This window comes from Crinia signifera, chromosome 6 (genome assembly GCF_055691185.1).
Source record: "Crinia signifera chromosome 6, ASM5569118v1, whole genome shotgun sequence".
In the NCBI taxonomy this organism is placed as follows: domain Eukaryota; kingdom Metazoa; phylum Chordata; class Amphibia; order Anura; family Myobatrachidae; genus Crinia; species Crinia signifera.
This window is the reverse complement of record NC_139222.1, coordinates 110,338,498-110,360,903: the sequence shown is the minus strand read 5'-3', so window position 1 is coordinate 110,360,903 and position 22,406 is coordinate 110,338,498. Positions and strand designations below refer to the sequence as shown.

Genomic DNA, 22,406 nt, shown 5'->3' with positions numbered 1-22,406 from the left:
GATTGCAGAGAGCTGTGTGCCCGAAGACGGTTGCGCAGATGTCATAATATTCCCACTCGATGCGGCCAGCCCCACTCTTTTTACGGTTGTTGTCATGCACCTTCATGAACTTCTTTCTCAGGGTCTTCAGTTTATTGACAACTTGCTGTTGTGTCCGGATCATGCCTCTGGCTTCAAGCAGCTTTGATATGTTTTTATAAACCACGGCATCTTTGACTGTGCCAGTAATTTGGCGTTTTATCTCCTCCTCGCCCCTTATGCTCAGGAGCTCTCTCACTTCCTGGTTCGTCCAGTTTGCCATGATGCCCGTCTGCTCCGATCTGCACATGTCCAGGGCTTCTCTTCCGCTTTCCAGTGCGATTACAGATGACATCAGCATTGTGAGCCCAAACAAAGCTCCAATCAGCAGCTTTTTTAAAGTCCCGTGTACCCGATCCCGGGTACGGGACCATTCACACTGGCCGCATCCCGTGTCGATTCCGGATCCTACCCAGGTCAGGACCTGGGTAGAGATCCCGGAATGCTGAACACGGGATATCCCTCAAAGACCCTTTCACACTGCACTAAATCCCGGGTTGATGCGCGTTCATGTGCAAAAACCCGGGATATTTTTGCAAGTGGAAAAGGGGTATAACATGTCTGCTTCATCAACCCCAGCAATAGCTATTGTGATATGTTCTTCTAGATCACAAGTTCATAAAGTCGGCCCGCAACATTTTTTTTTTACAGGACAGAGCACAAAATGCTCCACATGCTCCACCATTGATCTTGGATATTCAGTCCCCCATAAGTAAACATTCTGTTGGTGTGGAAGATAGGCTTGTTGATGAAAAATAAATATTCTTCAGTCTGCACCTGCACTTCTGCACAAAATGCAAGACCACAAACAATATCCTTACACCCCTTTTCAGACCGCACAAATATCCCAGGTGAGCATGTGTCGTGAAAGGGCCATTTTCAATACCCCCGGTCCAGCAACCCAGCAATCCAACCTGGAAGCAGCAGTGGTTTTTTTCCCCGCCCGGAACCCCAGGTTTAGTAACCCGGACCCCATTCCCTACTATGAAGAAAGCAGCAGTGTCAGTGCTGCCTCCTCCCCCACCCCGCACTGCTGCTACGACCCACACGTGTCTGACATCAGCGCTCGACAATAAGCCAGGTGCTGACCAGGCATGATTTATTGCAAATTCCGGGATGCTGTAGGGTCGGAACTGGGTCCAAATCCCAGGGTCGACCTGGCATTTGCGATGTGAAAGAGGTATTATACCCCACTCACATCACAAAAATAACCTGGTCCAAAGACCGGCCAATCCAACCCAGGAAATGTTGAGAGCCCTATCTGATGCAGTGTAAATGGGTAACCCGGGTCATCAGACATAGGACCCCGCTATATCAATGGGAGAGCCCATACCTTCCGATCGCAGCAGCCTGTGATAAGTCCAGAGGTTGGGACAGGCCATATGCAGCCTCCATTGCTGTCTGCCCTTCTATGCAGCCGGCAGTGGTGCCAGGAAAGAAGTTGATGGGTGGGTGCCTGGAAGCGTCCATTCACTGCACAGACGAAGGCTGGGAGAAACCCAGCAGCAGCTTTCCAGAGTGCCGAGCTTGCTCCCAGCGTAAAGTAAGCGCTGCGGGGGTCCTGCATTTCCACACATACATACATACATACATACTACTTGCAGAGTTCATTCTAGCACCCTGCTCCTTATCAGTAAAAAGGGCATTTAAAAAAAAAAAAACCTCCATGAACCATGGAACAAGAAGAAAAAAACAACTACTGTATAGTGTAATCCTGTGAATGGCTACATCACTCTTCCTTACACATACTGCATGCAGTCTGGAGTCCCTGTCACAGCATTACTCACTTAGTATAAACATACAGCTATAGAACAAGCCAAATCAGCTGTTTCCTTAAACTTTCACTAGATGTAAAGGGAGGAAATGTGCTGCATTTGTAATAATATTATAATTGTCTCATGGTCATTAGTAGTATTGTTTGTATCTGACAGTCAGTAGAATACACTGTGAAAACCAGTTTGTGTTGTAGATAGATAGATGCCTGTTAATGATGTCCTTCTGACAGTGACCCGGAGAACATTATATTTACCCAGCATATAGCCTGCAGGGTTGAGCTAAGGACATTCCTTGTCAGCCGGTAACGTGTTCGAGTACAGGGCTGGCTGCTTACTCCACTGTTTACTACTCTTTAGACATAAGCCAACTTTTCTCAAGTTCACGTTTTTCAACTAGATAACATGAATGTAGCCAGCACTGGGCGGACAGATTTGGGGCTTTAGTTTACTGCAGCATTGCACTAAGAAGACACACAGGGGATGATTAGGAGTTTGGAACAAAGCAGAAACAGAAAGTAAATGCACCTTGGTAAAGCCATGTTGCACTGCAGTTGGAACAGATGTGAAATCTGCAGCAAGATTTACATTTAAAAAGGCATGTACAAGTGGCATTTAAAGGGCTGTACACACGGAACGATGTGGGAAGCATTCCGACATTGTTCACAAGTGTACCAAATTGTTTACAAGTGTATCAAATTGTTTGTTGTGCGTACACACGGAACGATTTGATACACTTGACAAACGATTTGTCTATGATCTTCCTGCATGCAGGAAAGACCATAGACCAGGGCTGGGCAACACCGGCCCTCCAGATGTTAATGAACTACACATCCCAGGATGCTTTGCATTAGTTTTGCTATGTGGCCATGCTGGAACTGATGCAAGGCATGCTGGGATGTGTAGTTCATCAACATCTGGAGGGCCGGTGTTGCCCAGCCCTGCCATAGACCATCATTAACGATTCACAGGTACGCGCCTCTTTAAACTGCCAAATCGGAGGTGTTTGACAGCAGGTCGGATCAGATGCTTGTTCCCGTGCTTGAAGTCAGACCTGTGTATGTATGGTACTTGTGTAATAGCACGGCGCCCGGCTACGCTACATTTTCAGCGTAGGCTAAGCTGCGCTGTCAGCGTAGCCCAACGGCTGCCTAACGTATTTAGCGTAGTGACAGCCCAACAGCTGCCTAGCACAGTTAGCATAGTACCTCCACGGCAGCCCGACACTGTCCCCGGCATCCATGGCTCTGTCCCCAGCATCCATGGCAAGCCTAGTGAGCGCCTCTCACACAGCGCCGGTAACCGCCAGATCCCCTGCACTGGCGGAGAGGCGCTCCATCTGTCTGCGACGCTCGTGCGTCTCAGTAATTATTTTTGCGGCAGGGTACGGCAACCCTGCCCGTGTCCGCTTCAGGGACACGGGGTTTGGTAGCATGTACGTCTCGTGCACAAAGGGGGTATCCGGGCGCAAGTGCATCTTATGCACAATAAAGGAGGCATTTGCCAGTGTGCCATGATACATACTGGCAAATGCCTCCTTTTCAAACCCCCACTATCCACGCCAGCCCGACGCGCTACGTGGATAGTGGGGACGAGTGCAGCGAGCCACCGAGCCCGAAGCATGGCGAGCACAGAGAGCCCTGTGAGGGGACGTGGAATACATGTAAAGTAATCCGCGTCCCCTCGCTGCGCTCATCACACTTTATAAAGTCAACTCCACGCCGACGTGGATAGTGGTGGTATGAACAGGTCGGGGGGACGCGTAAGGCGCCCCCTCGCGGGGCTGGCTTGGATAGTGGGGGTGTTTCAGGAACACCTGTCATATCCTACATCTAAGACAGTAATGACGACATGTGTTAACTGGTAACTGGATTTTAGTGAATAATAAAGACGAAAAAAAAAACACTTAAAGTACAATAATATGAAATAAGACCAAAGAAAATAATAACAGTTATTCTTCAGCTTCTGCATTTACTGAAACTGAAGTTGACGCAGTTGTGCCACCCATTCGCAAGGGGGGCGATGCACATGCAGGGGTTTGCAAAATCCCCTGTGCGACATGGCTTGCCAGCAGGGGCGGATTGGGAATTAAAACCAGCCCGGGAAATATCTCGAAGCAGCCCCAATGGGGGGGGCAGTGGTGCGGCTGTTGCGCGCCGCAGGCGTGCCAAATTTTTGGGGGTGTGGCCTATCAGTATGGGGCGTGGCCTATTTCACCAAGGCCCATTATACATCACACTGTGATGCCATTATACATATACCACAAACCCTGATGCTCCATTACACATATGCCACACACCTTTATGCCATTACACATATGCCACACACCGTGATGCTCCATTATACATATGCCACACACCATGATGCCCATTATACATATGCCGCACACCCTGATGCCCATTATACATATGCCACACACCTTTATGCCATTATACATATGCCACACACCCTGATGCCCATTATACATATGCCGCACACTGTGATGCCCATTATACATATGCCAATCACCGTGATGCTCCATTACACATATGCCACACACCGTGATGCCATTACACATACGCCTCACACCGTGATGCCCATTATACATATGCCGCACACCCTGATGCCATTATACATATGCCACACACCTTTATGCCATTATACATATGCCACACACCTTTATGCCATTATACATATGCCACACACCCTGATGCCCATTATACATATGCCGCACACGTGATGCTCCATTATACATATGCCGCACACCCTGATGCCATTATACCTATGCCGCACACCGTGATGCTCCATTATACATATGCCGCACACCCTGATGCCATTATACCCATGCCACACAACGTGATGCACCATTATACCCATCCGCACACCCTGATGCCATTATACATATGCCGCACACCTTGATGCCATTATACATATGCCACACACCTTGATGCCATTATACATATGCCACACACCGTGATGCCCATTATACATATGCCGCACACCTTGATGCCATTATACATATGCCACACACCTTGATGCCATTATACATATGCCACACACCTTGATGCCATTATACATATGCCGCACACCCTGATGGCATTATACATATGCTGCACACCCTGATGGCATTATACATATGCCGCACACCCTGATGGCATTATACATATGCCGCACACCCTGATGGCATTATACATATGCCGCACACCCTGATGGCATTATACATATGCCGCACACCGTGATGCCCATCATACATATGCCGCACACCGTAATGCCCCTTATATATATATATATATATATATATATATGCCACACACCGTGATGCCCATTATATATATGCCACACACCGTGATGCTCCATTATACATATGCCACACACCGTGATGCCATTATACATATGCCTCACACCGTGATGCCCATCATACATATGCCACACACCCTGATGCCATTATACATATGCCACACACCCTTATGCCATTATACATATGCCACACACCCTGATGCCATTACACATATGCCATTATACATATGCCACACACCGTGATGTCCATTACACATATGCCACACACCGTGATGCCATTATACATATGCCACACACCCTGATGCCATTATACATATGCCACACACCGTGATGTCCATTATACATATGTCACACACCCTGATGCCATTATACATATGCCGCACACCCTAATGCCATTATACCCATGCCACACAACGTGATGCACCATTATACCCATCCGCACACCCTGATGCCATTATACATATGCCGCACACCCTGATGCCATTATACATATGCCACACACCCTTATGCCATTATACATATGCCACACACCCTGATGCCATTACACATATGCCATTATACATATGCCACACACCGTGATGTCCATTACACATATGCCACACACCGTGATGCCATTATACATATGCCACACACCCTGATGCCATTATACATATGCCACACACCGTGATGTCCATTATACATATGTCACACACCCTGATGCCATTATACATATGCCGCACACCCTAATGCCATTATACCCATGCCACACAACGTGATGCACCATTATACCCATCCGCACACCCTGATGCCATTATACATATGCCGCACACCCTGATGCCATTATACATATGCCACACACCGTGATGCCCATTATACAGATGGGTCAGGTCCCATCCTGGCTGGCGGGTCGCCAGAACGTCCGCGCTGGCGACCCGCCAGCAGCCGCGCCAGCGAATACACTGAGACGCGCGTGCGTCTCACGCGCGTCTCCGTCGCCAGCGTGACGGAAACCCTGTCCATCTCCGCCTCAGGGAGACGGACAGGGTTAGGGGGGGGTTAGGGGGGGATGCGGGCAGGCGGCGGGGACCCCGGGTTACCGCCGGCAAGCCGGCGGGGACCCGGGGGAACGGATGGAAGCGCCGCCGGAAGGGGGCCTCTCGTGTGCGCGCGCGTCCCCTTCTCACCATCGCCATGGTGCTGGCAGGGGATGGCGGTTGGCGACGCCAGCGCCATCCCCTGCCAAGATGGGACCTGACCCATCTGTACATATGCCGCACACCTTGATGCCATTATACATATGCCACACACCCTGATGCCATTATACATATGCCGCACACCCTGATGGCATTATACATATGCCGCACACCCTGATGCCCATGATACATATGCCGCACACCGTAATGCCCATCATACATGTCACACACCGTAATGCCCATCATACATATGCCACACACCGTAATGCCCATCATACATATGCCACACACCGTAATGCCCATCCTACATATGCCACACAACGTGATACTCATTATACATATGCCACACACCGTGATGCTTCATTATACAAATGCCACACACCGTGATGCCATTATACCTATGCCGCACACCCTGATGCCATTATACATATGCTGTACACCCTGATGCCATTATACCCATGCCACACAACGTGATGCACCATTATACCCATCCACACACCCTGATGCCATTATACATATGCCACACACCTTGATGCCATTATACATATGCCACACACCTTGATGCCATTATACATATGCCGCACACCCTGATGCCTATTATACATATGCCGCACACCCTGATGCCTATTATACATATGCCGCACACCGTAATGCCCATCATACATATGCCACACACCGTAATGCCCATCATACATATGCCACACACCGTGATGCCCATTATACATATGCCACACACCATGATGCCCTGCTTCTGAGGGTCGAGAGAAGAACAGAATCCAGGGGGGGTCTATATGCTGTTATGCGGGGGGGGGGGTCTCTTCACAAGTGTAAAGGTGCCCATACACGCACCGATCCCGGCGTGCGTTCTGGGCTAAACTAGCATCCATCGCATCGCATGCCTAGTGCATGCAATGCAATGCGATAAAAAGACAGTACAAAAAGTATGTGTAGCACATACTTTTTGTACTGTGCGATGAGGTGCCGCGGAACGGGTATCTCATCGTATAGCATCGCACCGCCGGGATCGGTGCGTGTATGGGCACCTATAGTTGCTGCCTGTGATGGAGTTTTGTGCCCCTTTAAAAAAAATATATATACACACACATAAGGGGGGCACAAAACTTCATCACATGCAGCAACTTATAAGCACTTACACGTGTGAAGAGACCCCATCACACACACACCCTCCGCATAATAACAGCAAAATGAACCCCCCTCCCACATGCAGTACATATACATTAAACCCAGATATATATATTTTTTTTTTTTTAAACAGAGGCCAAATCCCAATCCCAAAGAAAAAGATGACAGTCCCTTACACTTTATGCTGCTTCCGCCTTCACCCTCGTCAGAGCAGCCGCTCACTCAGTCTGTCAGTCAACTGTCTCAGCCGGCCCACCCACGCTGCAGCCACTCACAATTCTAGGCGCTGAGTCTTTGAAGTGTACTCAGTGGCCGGGTGCGCGGTGACGTCACCCGCGATCGAATTTCTGGCCACCTCGTCCTCTTCATAAGAGCCGCGGGAGGAGCTGCGTGGAGCTGCGCATGCGCAGAAGCCCTCCCGCGGCCATCTTTAAATCTCACAGTGCCGCAGACAGCCGCGGCCATATTTGTTGTGGCATGTGATGCTGCGGCCGCGGCACGCTATAGTCGAGCGGTCCGCGGCCCAGCCATGGAGGCGGGCAGCCTGTTTTGGTCACTTATGTACCGGCCCACCGGGATATTACCCGGTTTCCCGGTGGGCCAATCCGCCCCTGCTTGCCAGTGTAAATGGGGTACAGGTTGAATATCCCTTATCCAAAATGCTCGGGAGTAGAAGAATTTTGGAAAACGGATTATTCCGTATTTCAGATTATTTTTATATGAATATTTTGATAAATATCTTGCATTTATGTTGTAGAAACACATCAAACACATGAAATACACACAAATATATTGTATTTGTGCATGAAACAAGGTTTCAAAACATGAATCAAATTTTTGGACTATCACAGATACTGATTTTAAATGCCAAGCAATCATTTTCTTGTACATATATAGTGCCAGTTACAGATCATGTCCTCTGTAGTGCTCTTATAGATGTCTTCAGTAGTGGTTTTAGCAAGAATTATTTTTTTTCACTTTCTGGAATGTATGGTTTTCGGAATAATTTGGATAAGGGTTACTCAACCTGTATTAGTCTCATACAAAATCCCATTGTGTTTCATCTGTAGCTGTGAAGAAAATGAATTTCTCCGTGATTAAAGTCACAGTCCAGCATCCCTAGTACACTTTCAGTGGGGTTTTGCTGCGCCTGTGATCCGAAGGGGAGTTATTATGTTTCTGTGCAGAGTAAATTCTGGCTGCTCTATTTTTACACTGCAATTAAGATCTCAGTTTGAACAAACCCCAACCAAATGTAACTCTCTGCACATGTCACATCTTCCCCACCTGCAGTGCACATGGTTTTGTCCATTAAAGAAGGCGTTTGCTTTTGCGAACCAACCAGATTCACCCCCCGAATCCAAACTTGTTACAGCCAGTGACTGCAGCAATCTGAACAAGTGAAGCCATGTGGCCTCAACTTGCCATATAGCTACAGATGTTTCAAGTACTAAAACCTGTTATTCATAGGATAGGTGGGTCTGAAGGAGAAACAGCCACTATAAAAGATCATACATTTCTCACAGCTACCAAGTTATGCCAGACACCCCTCACCTACCATGCATTTTGTAAAGAACAGTGGAAACTTACTTTAAGCAATTTGCTGCTAATGAGTTAGGCCATTTAGAACTAAGTCCCATTTCACACCAGTCTGCAAAGTGAGGAGAATCCAGATGTCTGCTAGTGTTGGGAATGCAGAGAAAAATGTAGTACATACGGGTTGATTATCCCTTATCCAAATTATTCCGAAAACCATACTTTCCAGAAAGTGAGGACATGATATATAACTGCCACTAAATATCTGCAAGAAAATGATTTTGTACAATCTCAGGTACTGAATTTGAATGCCAACCAAACTTTATTTCTTGTTTTGAAACCTCGTTTTATGCACAAATAAAATGAATATGTGTGTATTTCAGGTGTTTGATATGCTTATACAACATAAATGCAAGATACCTTAAGATAAATCATTGAAATACGGAATAATCCGTTACCCAAAATTCTTCTGGTCCCGAGCATTTTGGTTAAGGGATAATCTACCTGTACTGGACTCTACATGGCTGAACTATATGCATGTTTCAAGCCAAACCATTGCCCCCAGCATATATCCTCCAAAACTAAACCCAGTCAGTAATAGTGCCCCAATGAAGAAACCCCGGCAACAGCTGCAGAATAGGACCTGAACATGAATGCAAAGCACTCTCCAAAAGCAGGAAATGCAAACATCTATTGGCCATGACCAGTAGCACCTCATATATTTCAGTTACAAGGTCTTGGCATTGGCTGCTATTGTGATCCCAAGCAGAAAAACAATGGGTCAGGGTGTGCTTGCATTGTCTGACTTGTACATGGGAAAAATATTCTATGTATTCTTAAAGCAGCTGACATGACAGTTTCTGTTTTCCAAATAAAAACAGAAACAAGCACAAAACAATAAAAGTTATTCTATTGAAAGCAAAATAAACATTTTGATTACAACTCTCTTTTAAAGCAAAAGTTTCACTCAGTGAGATCTGTGTGGCAAATAGTCACATCGGCTTGAGGTCAGGTGTAACATGCTAGACAGGCCTACCAGTCTACCTACCTACAAGAGGCAATCAAGGTTTTCATCTACCCAGCACATGTTATTAAAAGCCCGTAAAACATGTTAGGTAGCATGGTTACTGTCCATTATCATTGGATTTATGTCATTATTTATTTAATTAATGACAAAGGTATGAAGCAGAAAATTCCATTAATAAAGAACGCCAAAGAGAATTTTCCTTGGCCTGCAATTAATATTTATGGCTGATGGGATGCAGGCAATCTGAATACAGACATGGGAAGTCTGACTTGTGGCCATAAGAGCGGCACCAGATTCCGGATGATGGATTCCCTTTCCTCAGTCATCCTCTATGCTTAGCTAGTAGTAAGGATCAGATCAAGGATTTGAAAGCCTTGGGGGGGGGGGGGGGGGGTATGCAATTTGTGATCACGGCTGTCGATCCCCTCTGACAGCCGTGATCCTTGCGGTCAGATCGACTGCATAACGAGACTGGATTCAATGCCCCGCCTGCCGCTGGGCGCAAAGGAGGCGTTGGCCACGTAAACGGCCATGGATTGTCTATCTGCGGCCGGGATTGCGACAATCCAAAGCCATTTTCGGCAGAACGGGCCCGACAGCTTCTGAAGTCAGGCCCGTTCTGCCGTGATCCCGCATCAATGCTGTCGTTCAAGATAGCATTGAATAGGGAGCCGCCGCAATTTCCCACGTCGGAAATAGCGGCAGCACATTGCATACCCCCTTAATGTTCAGCTTAGGAATACTAGACACCTGGGGCGAAATGTAATAGGGTTCGATTTTTAGACATGTGCGATTTTTGGTCAAAAACGGCCGAAATCGCACATTTTCCGAAAATCGCACTTTTAATAGGTTGAAAAACGCGGTAAAAAAATCGCACTTTTTACCGCGAAATCGCACTTTTGGAAGTTGCGATTTTTAGTCACATTTCAAATCGCATCCAGATGTTTTCCCATTATAAAGTATACAACTCGCAAATGTAATAGGGTGCGATTTTTGGTAAACGTTACCAAAAATCGCAAAAAAAATAGACCAGGTTCTGACAGGTGAATTTGACAGAACCATGCACAGATCATTGAGATCTGTGCATGGTCCTGTTAATAAAAATGTGTAAAAGTGAAAAAAACGGCGTGGGGTCCCCCCTCCTAAGCATAACCAGCCCCGGGCTCATTGAGCCGGACCTGGTTCCAAAAATACGGGGGGACAAAAAGCATAGGGGTCCCCCGTATTTCTGAAACCAGCCCCGGACTCTTGGACCGGTCCTGGTTCCAAAAATACGGGGGACAAAAAATCTGGGGGTCCCCCGTATTTTGAAACCAGCACCGGGCTCCAACAGCCCGCGGTGTCATGCCACAGCCGGGGGACTCTTTTTATACAAGGTCCCCCGGCCAAAACATGAGCACCGTGGCTGGTCAGCCTTGGACGGGGTACCTGGAGGAGTGGGGACCCCCCCCAATAAAGGGGTCACCCCCCCCCCCCCCCAGGCTTCACCCGTCCAGGGCTGAAGCCCGGGGCTGTCACCGGCGTCCGTGGCCAGTGGACGCCGGCCTGATAGGGTTAAATCGATCATACGTTACATTGCTTTATACCGGAGAACTACAAGTGCCAGCAGACCTCCCCCGCATGCTGGGACTTGGAGAACCACAAGTCCCAGCATGCAGGGCATTAATGGGCCCGCTGGGACTTGTAGTCCACCTGTAAAAAGAATGTTTATAAAAAAACACACACACAGAGAAGTAAAAGTTTATTACACACACACACCTCACTTTTACACCAGCGTTACTTACCATTCCTGGATCCAGCGCTGGTCTGGCTGCTTCACAGCCGGCTCCCCCCGCACTGACAGGCAGCGGGGAGAACCGGCTTTCTCCGTTGCCTCTAACAGCTTCTGTAGCGCTGTTCCAGCGCTACAGAGGCTGAGAGCGCGATTGGCCGATACGTCTCCATGGAGACGCATAGCTCAGTCCTGATTGGCTGGGCTATGCGTCTCCATGGAGACGCATAGCTCAGCCAATCGCGCTCTCAGCCTCTGTAGCACTGGGACAGCGCTACAGAAGCTGTTAGAGGCAACGGAGAAAGCCGGTTCTCCCCGCTGCCTGTCAGTGCGGGGGGAGCCGGCTGTGAAGCAGCCAGACCAGCGCTGGATCCAGGAATGGTAAGTAACGCTGGTGTAAAAGTGAGGTGTGTGTGTGTGTAATAAACTTTTACTTCTCTGTGTGTGTTTTTTATAAACATTCTTTTTACAGGTGGACTACAAGTCCCAGCGGGCCCATTAATGCCCCGCATGCTGGGACTTGTGGTTCTCCAAGTCCCAGCATGCGGGGGAGGTCTGCTGGCACTTGTAGTTCTCCGGTATAAAGCAATGTAACGTATGATCGATTTAACCCTATCAGGCCGGCGTCCACTGGCCACGGACGCCGGTGACAGCCCCGGGCTTCAGCCCTGGACGGGTGAAGCCTGGGGGGGGGACCCCTTTATTGGGGGGGGACCCCACTCCTCCAGGTACCCCGTCCAAGGCTGACCAGCCACGGTGCTCATGTTTTGGCCGGGGGCCCTTGTATAAAAAGTGTCCCACGGCTGTGGCATGACACCGCGGGCTGTTGGAGCCCGGTGCTGGTTTAAAAACAAGGGGAACCCAAGATTTTTTGTCCCCCGTATTTTTGGAACCAGGTCCGGCTCAATGAGCCCGGGGCTGGTTATGCTTAGGAGGGGGACCCCACGCCGTTTTTTTTAAAACTTAAATCGCATTTATGAAAATGCGCACATTTTCATGACTGAAAATGCGCACATTTTCATGACTAAAAATCGGCCGAAATCGCGGCAAATCGCATTTTTTGCCGCAAATTCGCATCTCATTACATATGCGAATTCGCTGGAAAAAATGCGATTTTTAAAGGTGCGATTTGGTGCGATTTTTTTTTTTGTCTAAAAAATCGCACCCTATTACATTTCGCCCCTGATCTCAAAACTGATTAAAAAGCAATTTGCAGAACAACAGTCACCTTGCCCTTGATAAGTTTAGAACCTAATGGGCACTGCACAAGGGGCGATATTCAGCTATTTTCTGAGCGATTTTACATAATTTCAATAAATCGCTCTGAAAATGGCAGAATATAGCTGTGTGTGTGTAGCCCACACAGCAATAGAGAAGCGCAGCCCCGCAGCTCCGAATCTGCAAGCGATGCAGAACGGCCATGCAGGTCAATTCAATGCAGTCGCTCAGAAGACCCTGCACATTGCCCGCTACAAGAACATGTGGGCTATGTGCAGGGCCTTCTGAGCAGGCGATGCAATTCTGCCCCTCCCGCACATATGACCTCACCTTCCAAATCCACGGCAACCCTCCCCCACCCACAGAACCCTGGGAGGAGGCAGCCATGCAAAAGAGCAGTAGTACCCCTACTGGTAGCGCCTGGTGCTGGTCCCTATAATTCAGGGGGCCCCCACTCATTTTGTCCCCCATATTTTGGGAACCAGGTCCAGTCCAAGAGCCCAGTGCTAATATAGGGAGACCTTAATTAAAAAAAATTCCCTGGTGTTAGAGAACCAGGACTGACTCAGAGAGCCCGGGACTGGTCATGCTCGTGTGGGAGACCTCAGGCCATTTTTTTTACATTATTTATTTTTTATTTTTCTATTATAGACAAAGAAGATGACTCTCCCAGGTTTTATTCCAACACATTACTTAAATTTGAATACTTTCGCCTAAACACTTTATGTGAGAGATTTTATATCTCATGCTGAATCTCCCATTATGAATCTCTCCTTAACTTTACACTAAGTCAGTGGTTTCCAGTATGTGTGCCTAGCCACCCCGAGGTGCGGCATCCGTTCACCTCCCGGACGACGGCTGGGGGGGTGCACGGGGGCTGGGGGCAGCCCAGCAGCTTACCTTGGTGCTGGGCTGCCCCCAGCATGGCGAACAGCGGTCCTGGCGGGGATGACCACGGTCCCGGCGCTTGGAGATTATGTCATCTCCAAGCACCGCCTCCATCTACATTGCGGGTGGGCACCACAGTGTAAACGGTGTAAATCCCGGATCCGACCCGGGTTGGATCCTTCTACAAAATGCTGTGTCGGATCTGGGATTTTTGGTGTAAAAGGGGTATAAGAGTATCACATTGAGCGATTCAAGCAGCCCAGGAATCTGTGGTAGGAGAACAAGTGAGAACTTTGTGAGCAGAGCACTTTATAAATGGTAATGTTTGGGGTCTGCTACAGTGTTCCCAAGTGAGTACTTAACACCTTTTTACTATGCATGCCCCATACTCTTCTATAAGGAGTCAGAGAGGAGGTGCACTCAGCATTAAAAGCAACAAAAAGTTACAACATTCCCATAACTATCTGGCATTGAGCCATGTTCAGAGTATAGTTTTCTACTATGCCCCCCCCCCCTTAATTAACCAGTACTCTTACTGGTGATAAAAAGTAAAATATAAAGCAGTATCTACACTAGTGAAATAAATTTTATTTGCTGCTTTTCAAATAAAATATGTTCGATAGAACAGTGAAATCCAGCTGTCTCGACTCGGATAACCTTATTTCTCCTCATTTAAATTTGCATGGATTAAAAATAAACTACCGATCACTCTTACAACAGGACATGAAATCTCACCAATAATATAGAGGCAAGCCTGAGGAACTGCAGCCCACCAGCTGCTGAAGAACTAGAAAGTTGAAATTCCAGTAAAATTTGGTAGCTTGAAGGGGACACGGTCGGTTGGTCGACAGTCATTAGGTCGACAGGTTGTTAGGTCAACACAAGCATTAGGTCGACAGTCAAAAGGTCGACCTGGTTTTTTTCCACTGTTTTTTTACCTGAAATGTGGCGACAGGCGGTATTTCATGCCCTACCATCCACTAGGGGCGTGGTGGGAGAATAAAATAGTGTGCCGAGGACACGTGCCCGAAGCGCAGCGAGCCATACAAGGGGACGCGGTACTACTTTACAGTGTCTATGTCGACGTTCAGGTTAAAAAAAACAGTGAAAACCCCTTGTTGACCTTTTGACTGTCGACCTTGTCCATGTCGACCTAACATTTGTGTCAACCCAACGACCTGTCAACCTTGCCCCATGTCGACCTACATCTATGTCAACCTTTCAGTATGTCGAACAACTTTTGGTCGACCATATGATCCACAGGTACGCGGAACAGCAAAGGGAGCTGTTAGCCAGTAACTAAACATCCACATAAAACTTGCAAATGTTATGGCATATAGTCAGTTACAACGATTTTTCCCCAATGGTTTAATTATGAAATGTAATAAACACTGAATTCCACAAATTTTTGTGCATTAAACAGATTAATCCATATTCCAATGTATAAGGTGGTAACTTAAATCAGGGGTTCTCAAACTCGGTCCTCAGGACCCCATACAGTTCACATTTTCCAGGTCACCCGACAGGTGCACTAATTACTGACTAAGGGCAGTATTCAATGAGAATAATTCTCCGTGCATGGCGAGAGATTTTTTCTTTCGCCATGCACTCGCCCTGTTCCGGAGGGCTCACTGCCACTCCTGCTCCCACTATTCAATGTGGTTAAGACTCGCCGCCACCCGCGGCGAGTCTTAACCCCTGCAGCGGACGAGCATCCGCGGCAGGGAGCTGGCAGGGAGCCAGGGAACAGTGGCAGCCCCAGAACATCTGTGGAGGGGAGGAGGGCTCCCCGGGACCCAGGCAGCACAAGCTGCCCCCCCCCCCCCCTATAGCCAGCGGGGGGACCGTGTATTCACTGCACCCGATCGTGCATATGTAATGATCGGATGCAGTGAATATATGAATATCTAATGAGCGGCTCGAGAGCTCCGGCCCCCTGCTGGCTGCTCTGTGTTAAAAAATAAATAAATAAATATATATATATTTTTTTTTATTAAATATATATTCATGTGCTATAAAGCACATGAATAAAAATAGCATGCCCCTTCACAGCAAAAAAATCCTGATTTTTTTACACTAAAATTTAAAAAAAAAAACTTTTAGTTTAAAAGTTCACATTCCAGTTCTCCATGAAAAGATGGAGAATTGCTACACGGAGAGACACAGCGAAAATCACTTAAAAAGATGGCGAAAATATCACATTGAATAGGGTGGTTCACTTTTGGAGAGCAAAATGCTCCTTCCAACGCGAAAATAGCACAAACTCGCCATAAATCAAGGCAAATTTTTCTCATTGAATACTGGCCTAACAAATTTTAAAAGATCCACTTTATTTCACTTGTGATTCTGTGAGGAGACCTACAAAACATGAGCTGTGTGGGGTCCTGAGGACTGATTTTGAGAACCTGTGACTTACATGAAAATAGTGTATTCCCCTATATGCAGTTTGAGGTCTTATCAGGGGGTATGGGTCATTGGGTCAACCAACCAAAGGTCAACATGCATTGGGTCGACCACTGAAGATTGGCATGACTTAGGAAAACACCTGAAATAGGTCGACATGCCTAAGGTTGACATGTATGACAATGACTAGGTCAACAGTCAAAGGTCGACATGGGTTTTTCACTTTTTTTTGTCCCAAATGTCGACATGGACATTGTATCGGTGCACCGGGTCACCTCGCATGGCTTACTGCGGTCCCCACGCTTTGGGCACAGGGCCTCGCTGCACTGGGCACACTATACTATTCTCCCTCCACTCCCTAGTGTATGTTAGGGCATGAAATACCCCGTCAGAATATGTCGGCTCTAAAAAAATAAATAAAAAAAAAGTGAAAATCCCATGTTGACCTTTTGACTGTCAACCTAGCCATTGTTGACCCAATGCTTGTGTTGACCTTCCATCCATGCTGACCTTAGGACATGTCGACCTATTTCAGGTGTCGATATAAGCCATGTCGACTTTTCATGGTCAACTCAATGCATGTCGATCTTCGGTGGGTCGACCTATTTGACAGTATTCCTTTAAAAGAAATTTCTAAAGGACCTAAGATACCTCATTTATGAAGGTGTGTACCTGGAATAGGGGGGCAAGAGTTTCAGTGGCACAGGATAGCCGGGTAAGTGAATCTAGTCTTTGGATTTCCTATGATGGACCCAAAAGGGCATTTTCTACCTAGCATAATCCCTACTTCTATGAAAAAGGTGCTTTAAATTAAAATGATATTGAGAGTTTTCCAAAAGAGGTGATCCATTTTAATATTAACCCTTTGAGTGCCAACATTGCTGTGAGGTGCAAAATAACCTTCCCGTGTAGCGGGGGTCTGGCTGCAGTATCCGGCCAGCTGGTGGTACTGGCGGGGGGCGGACTGTGGGGTCTGTCCAAGCAGCAGTTGGAGCTTGTAGCGCCATTTTGCCAGGTGGCGGGATGCGGCTGTTTAATATTTTGAAATGACTGACCGACTTTTTGCGTAAAATGTAAAAAAAAAAAAAAAATCATGGAACTAAGGGTTAAGGCTAGGGAAGCTTCTGCAAGGTGAGAAAACGCCCGCGATCCCCCCTTGAACCACGGCAGGACTGCATATGATACAGTCATTTTGCATCGGTATTGTATGCAATCCTAGGTAGCCAAGCCTGCAGGAAGGCTTGGTGATACAACTTATCTAACCTGCAGACTGTGTGATCTTAAAGGCTATTTCACACGCTCCGGCTCCTGCCGGACAGCGAAATCCCGCACAGCTAGGAAGCCGTGCCGCACACTGTAGTTTACAATGGAGAGGATGGGCACAGCCCGGCAGCCATCCCTTGCTGTGGTGGAATCCGGCTGCAACCGGGCGGCCGTCCCGTGTGAATGGACACAATTGTGCGGGATTTCGCCGCCCGGCAGGAGCCGGAGCGTGTGAAATAGCCCTTAGGATGATGGGACCACGCACTGCATAGGATTTAAAAACATGCGATTTAGATGCCATTCATGTGATTTATAGCAGCAATCAAATGAAGTGACCAAATTACAAGTATATTGCCCTAGTGTATGGGCACCTTTACTATGTGTCTGTGCAGGGTAAATACTGGCTACTTTATTTTTACACTGCAATTTAGAATTCACAAGCAGATATATTAAGCCTTAAAAAGATAAACACAAGAGTGATAAAGAGTGGGCAATTTAAAACATTCATAGGCTAAAGGCCCCCATACATTAGGCCGACTTGTCCTCGGGACAAGTCGGACCCAATTCTCCTGTGAGCCGCCCGGGAGCTCCCCGGGAGGCTCACATACAATTTGGCACTTGATGAGCCAAATTTGACATGTGATAAATCGCTTGCAATTTATCACATGTCGGGGAGCAGGGGGCGGGCGGTGAGGTGCAGGGGCGGCAGCGGTGATCCTCTTTAGGGGGAGCAGTGGGGCGGGCAGCGGGTCCCTGAGCGCTTAGTTAACGGCGCCAGCGAGTGCTGACCTGGCCGGGGCGGTGTGATGATAACAGTCTCTCTCTCATTCAGCAGCGCTGCAGGAGCAGCGCGACCCGGGACGTGCAGTGGCGGGTATTAGATTTTTAAAAACCTGTCAAATGACTGCCCATTCTCTGATTGGCTGAAAGCTCTCAGCCAATCAGAGAACGGCCAGTCATTTGACAGGTATTTTAAAAATCTAATACCCGCCACTGCGCGTCCCGTCCTGCTGCTCCCCCATTTGTCTGCATGCATATGCCTGTCAGGTGGGCAGGCATATGCATACAGGGAGGTCGGACGTGATCGTACATGCTGACCGTCCGACCTCCCTGATCCGGTCCGATGCGCATGGGACCGCGCATCGGATCGGATATCACACACCCGCGATTTTGGGCCGATTTTACCCGGTTATTGGCCCAAAGTGCAGAAATCGGATGAAATTGTCCTAAAATCGCATAGTGTATGGGGGCCTCTAGGACGCTATGCAATCTCGGGCGCTATTTCCATCAGGGGAAATAGCGCCTGGCCCCTATTCAATGCTGCAGTTTCTGACAGCATTGCAGGTGGATTTCGACAAAAAAGATCCTACTTTAAAGCCAGTCAGATCTGTTTTGTTGGAAATGGACATAGATTGTCTAATTCACGGACGTTTATTGACAATCCACGTCCTTTTCGCTAATCGACAGTCAGAACATTGAATTCTGCCTGTTATGTTGCAGGCGAGCTGGCCAAAAACAGCTCAGGATTCTGACAGTCTTAATCCCGCATTGAATACCCCCCTAAATATGTGTAGTGTAGATCTTCATGTACACAGCTGGTGGGTCAGCAGTCCTGTGCTGCACCTTATGGCTTATAAAAAAAACCACAAACAACAACAACAACAACAACAACATCTATTTACTAATGCCAAATGTGAATACACACTGGTCGATGTTTGCACTAAAAGACATTGATGACCAGTTTCCCTTGAACTTCCCCAGTGGACGAAAGATGTGGTGCATACACCCAAAACGATTTGACGAAAGATCTAGCTACAGTCTATGGGGGGTATTCAATCTCCTGATGGGGAGATGGCTGCTGGGCCCTATTCAATGCGGTCTTCCCCGACAGCATTGAACAGGGGATCTCGTCAGTACGAGCCCGACTGCACAAACAGTCAGGATTGTTCTGCAGAGAACGGTCAGGAATTGAGGAGCTCCCAGCCGCAGCTCGCGGCCACGCCCCCTTCTCGTCCCGCTGCAGACGGGACATTGAATCCAGCCTGTGATTTCTCGGTCGAGCAGGCAGAGAACGGGACAGAGTCACGGCTGTCAGGCCAGCTCGACAGCCGTGACCCAAGATTGAATAATCACCTCCTCCCACTCCTTCTCTCGCGCTGCCCCCCTGCACTGGAACAACCTCCTGCAACCCGTCAGGCTTTCCGATTCCCTTACCTCCTTCAAGCGCTCCCTCAAAACCCACTTCTTCCGACTGGCCTATCCCTCCTCCTCCTAACCTCTTTTGCACCTCCTATCCTGCCTACCCTACCCCTCCATCCGTTCCTACTTATCCTATTGTTTTTCATTCATCCACCCACCTCCTTTTAATCTGTTAACTCTTATGAGTAGTGCCCTCCTTCCTCACGTACTCACCCTACCTCTTTACCTCACCAGCGCTCCTGTCCTGTTCTTCCCTTCCTCTACTTCATCTTCAGTCTCCTCGACAATTTCGACACCTACTTCAGAACTTATGCTGATTTTAGTTCTACCAGCTCTACCCCTATTTATGCTGTATTTTATCAACACACCCTGTACGTTACCTTGTAATTAGTTTTTTTGTTTGCTATGTACAGCGCTGCAGACACCTTGTAGCACCTTATAAATAAACATACTACTACTTCTACTACTGTGACCCAAGATTGAATAAGCTTTTTTTTTTTTTTTTTTTTTTTTTTTTTTTAAGATATCCAAATTGAGCTGCCTGCAGTCAACAAACAAATTTGATGAATGACCAGCGAATACGCGCATCATCGTTCGTAGCATACACACTGAAAAATATTTTGACCAATATAGAAAAAAAATTGTACAGTATGCATGCACTAATATTACAGATAATTTACAAAAGCAACATTAAGGACGGGGGGGTGCCTGTATAATTAATACTGGAAAACTATAGGAATGATTTTGCCCTTTGCTAATATGGTCTAACTCAGGGGTAGGCCCGCGGCACCTCTGAGGACATGATTTGCACTCCATAGGGGGGGGAATTCCTCAGTGGTGCCGCATAACTTTTGCGCCTGACAGGGCCCCCTGCTGCCACAGGTCGGATCGTTGTTATGGAATGACAGCTGAGCCATCGGTGCCGCACAGCAGCCGAGCGACGACTCAGCTGTCCCGTAGTGTGCTAGGTAGATGCCAGCGTCTCAGTGATTGGCTGAGCCGTAGGCTGTGCAGGGCTGCAGGAGGCGGGATCGCGGGCAACGTGTGCCGTGTGGATGGAGGGTGCTTGGAGGAGAGACAGAGAGTCTCTACTCTCCTCTTGTTCCTATGCTATGGGCTGGCTGCTCCCCACAAAACAAGCAAGAAGCTTGTTAGAGATATTTTTATTTATTTATTAACAGTTTCTTATATAGCGCAGCATATTCCGTTGCGCTTTACAAAGGGGACAGTGATACAACAAAACAGGGTATTTACAGACAGTCAAAATGTCGGAGGGCCCTGCTCGCAAGCTTACAATCGATAGATAGACTTTTTTTTGCGATTGTATGGTATATAAAAGATATTTTGTGTGCGGCCCTCTAATATTTAACGGAATTGTTAAGTGGCCCCCAAGCCTAAATAATTTCCCGCCCCTGGTCTAACTTGTAGTAGGCAAATGTTAACACCTTTTAAGCATTGCTAGTAAACAGCCCACTGTACTAAGTTAAGATAGTCTATTCATTGATAAAAATATTTTTACATAGCCTTATTCCACGTGAATTATTTGAACTTTTTATTAAAAGTTATAGGAGTACAAGGGTTACAAAAAAGCAGCAATACAATGTAATATTAAATATGCTGCAGTTATACAGTATATATATATATATATATATATATACTGTATATATATTGGATTAAAGTTTGCTGATTTCACTGCTTACAAGTCTCACGAGTGCCGCTATCGTTCTTTACTCTATTTTGGGCTTATACCTCATGGAAGGCACCGGAGCAGTTAACTACAAGAAAACTGAGTGAGTGCCGGGAAAAGAATATATATATATATATATATATATATATATATATATATATATATATATATATATATATATATATATATATATATATATATATATATATATATATATATATATATATATATATATATATATATATATATATATATATATATATATATATATATATATCGCAGAGCATGCAAACGTGAAGCTTGTTCTCCTGATAAAAGATTGAAAGGAACAAGTGTTCTGATGCTTTACGGTAAAACTGAATAGTAGAGGTCATGTTACAGGAAAAAGGTTCATTAGGATTTTTAACAAAGGTCACATTTTTACATGAATACATAACAAAATATGAATAAATCACATGACAAAGTGTGTAAATACTTCTACCATGCTCGCTGCCACGACAGAAAGGAGGTGCTTCTCTAGCTAGCATGATGCAACAGGATAGCTTTTCAAAACTGTGGTAGTGGACTGCCAAGGTTAACACTGAACAATGTAGTTCTCCATCAAAAATTCAGTTTTACGAGGGTATCAAATATATCAAAGATCAGGGACATGTTAGCAAAAGAATGAGCAGAAGCCACAATTACACCACAGTGGGGGAGTAAAGACTACCCCATCAGTTGAACCCCAGCCAGACCACACTGCACATTAGCCTAGTGTCTCACCTCCTGTGGGCAAACAAGAGATGTCACCTACATTGCAAGATCTCTTGTGCACAGCCGAGGGCCCAACAGTCACTGCTGCCAATGATAGTGCTGTGGTAAGGCAATGATAGCTGTCAAAATTGATAGCTGCAGCTGTTGGAATGGTTACATTCCGACAACATTCATACAATGTTCACAGAATGTCGACCACTAGGATGTCGACATTGTGTTG

The 22,406-nt window shown here is 46.9% G+C and overlaps 1 protein-coding gene across 2 annotated transcripts in view; it reads right to left on the bottom strand.

Moving 5' to 3' along the window:
- Positions 1–22,406, bottom strand: part of TAF4 (TATA-box binding protein associated factor 4) — a 76,679-nt gene that overhangs the window by 37,067 nt on the left and 17,206 nt on the right. The gene's annotated exons all lie outside the window — the stretch shown is intronic.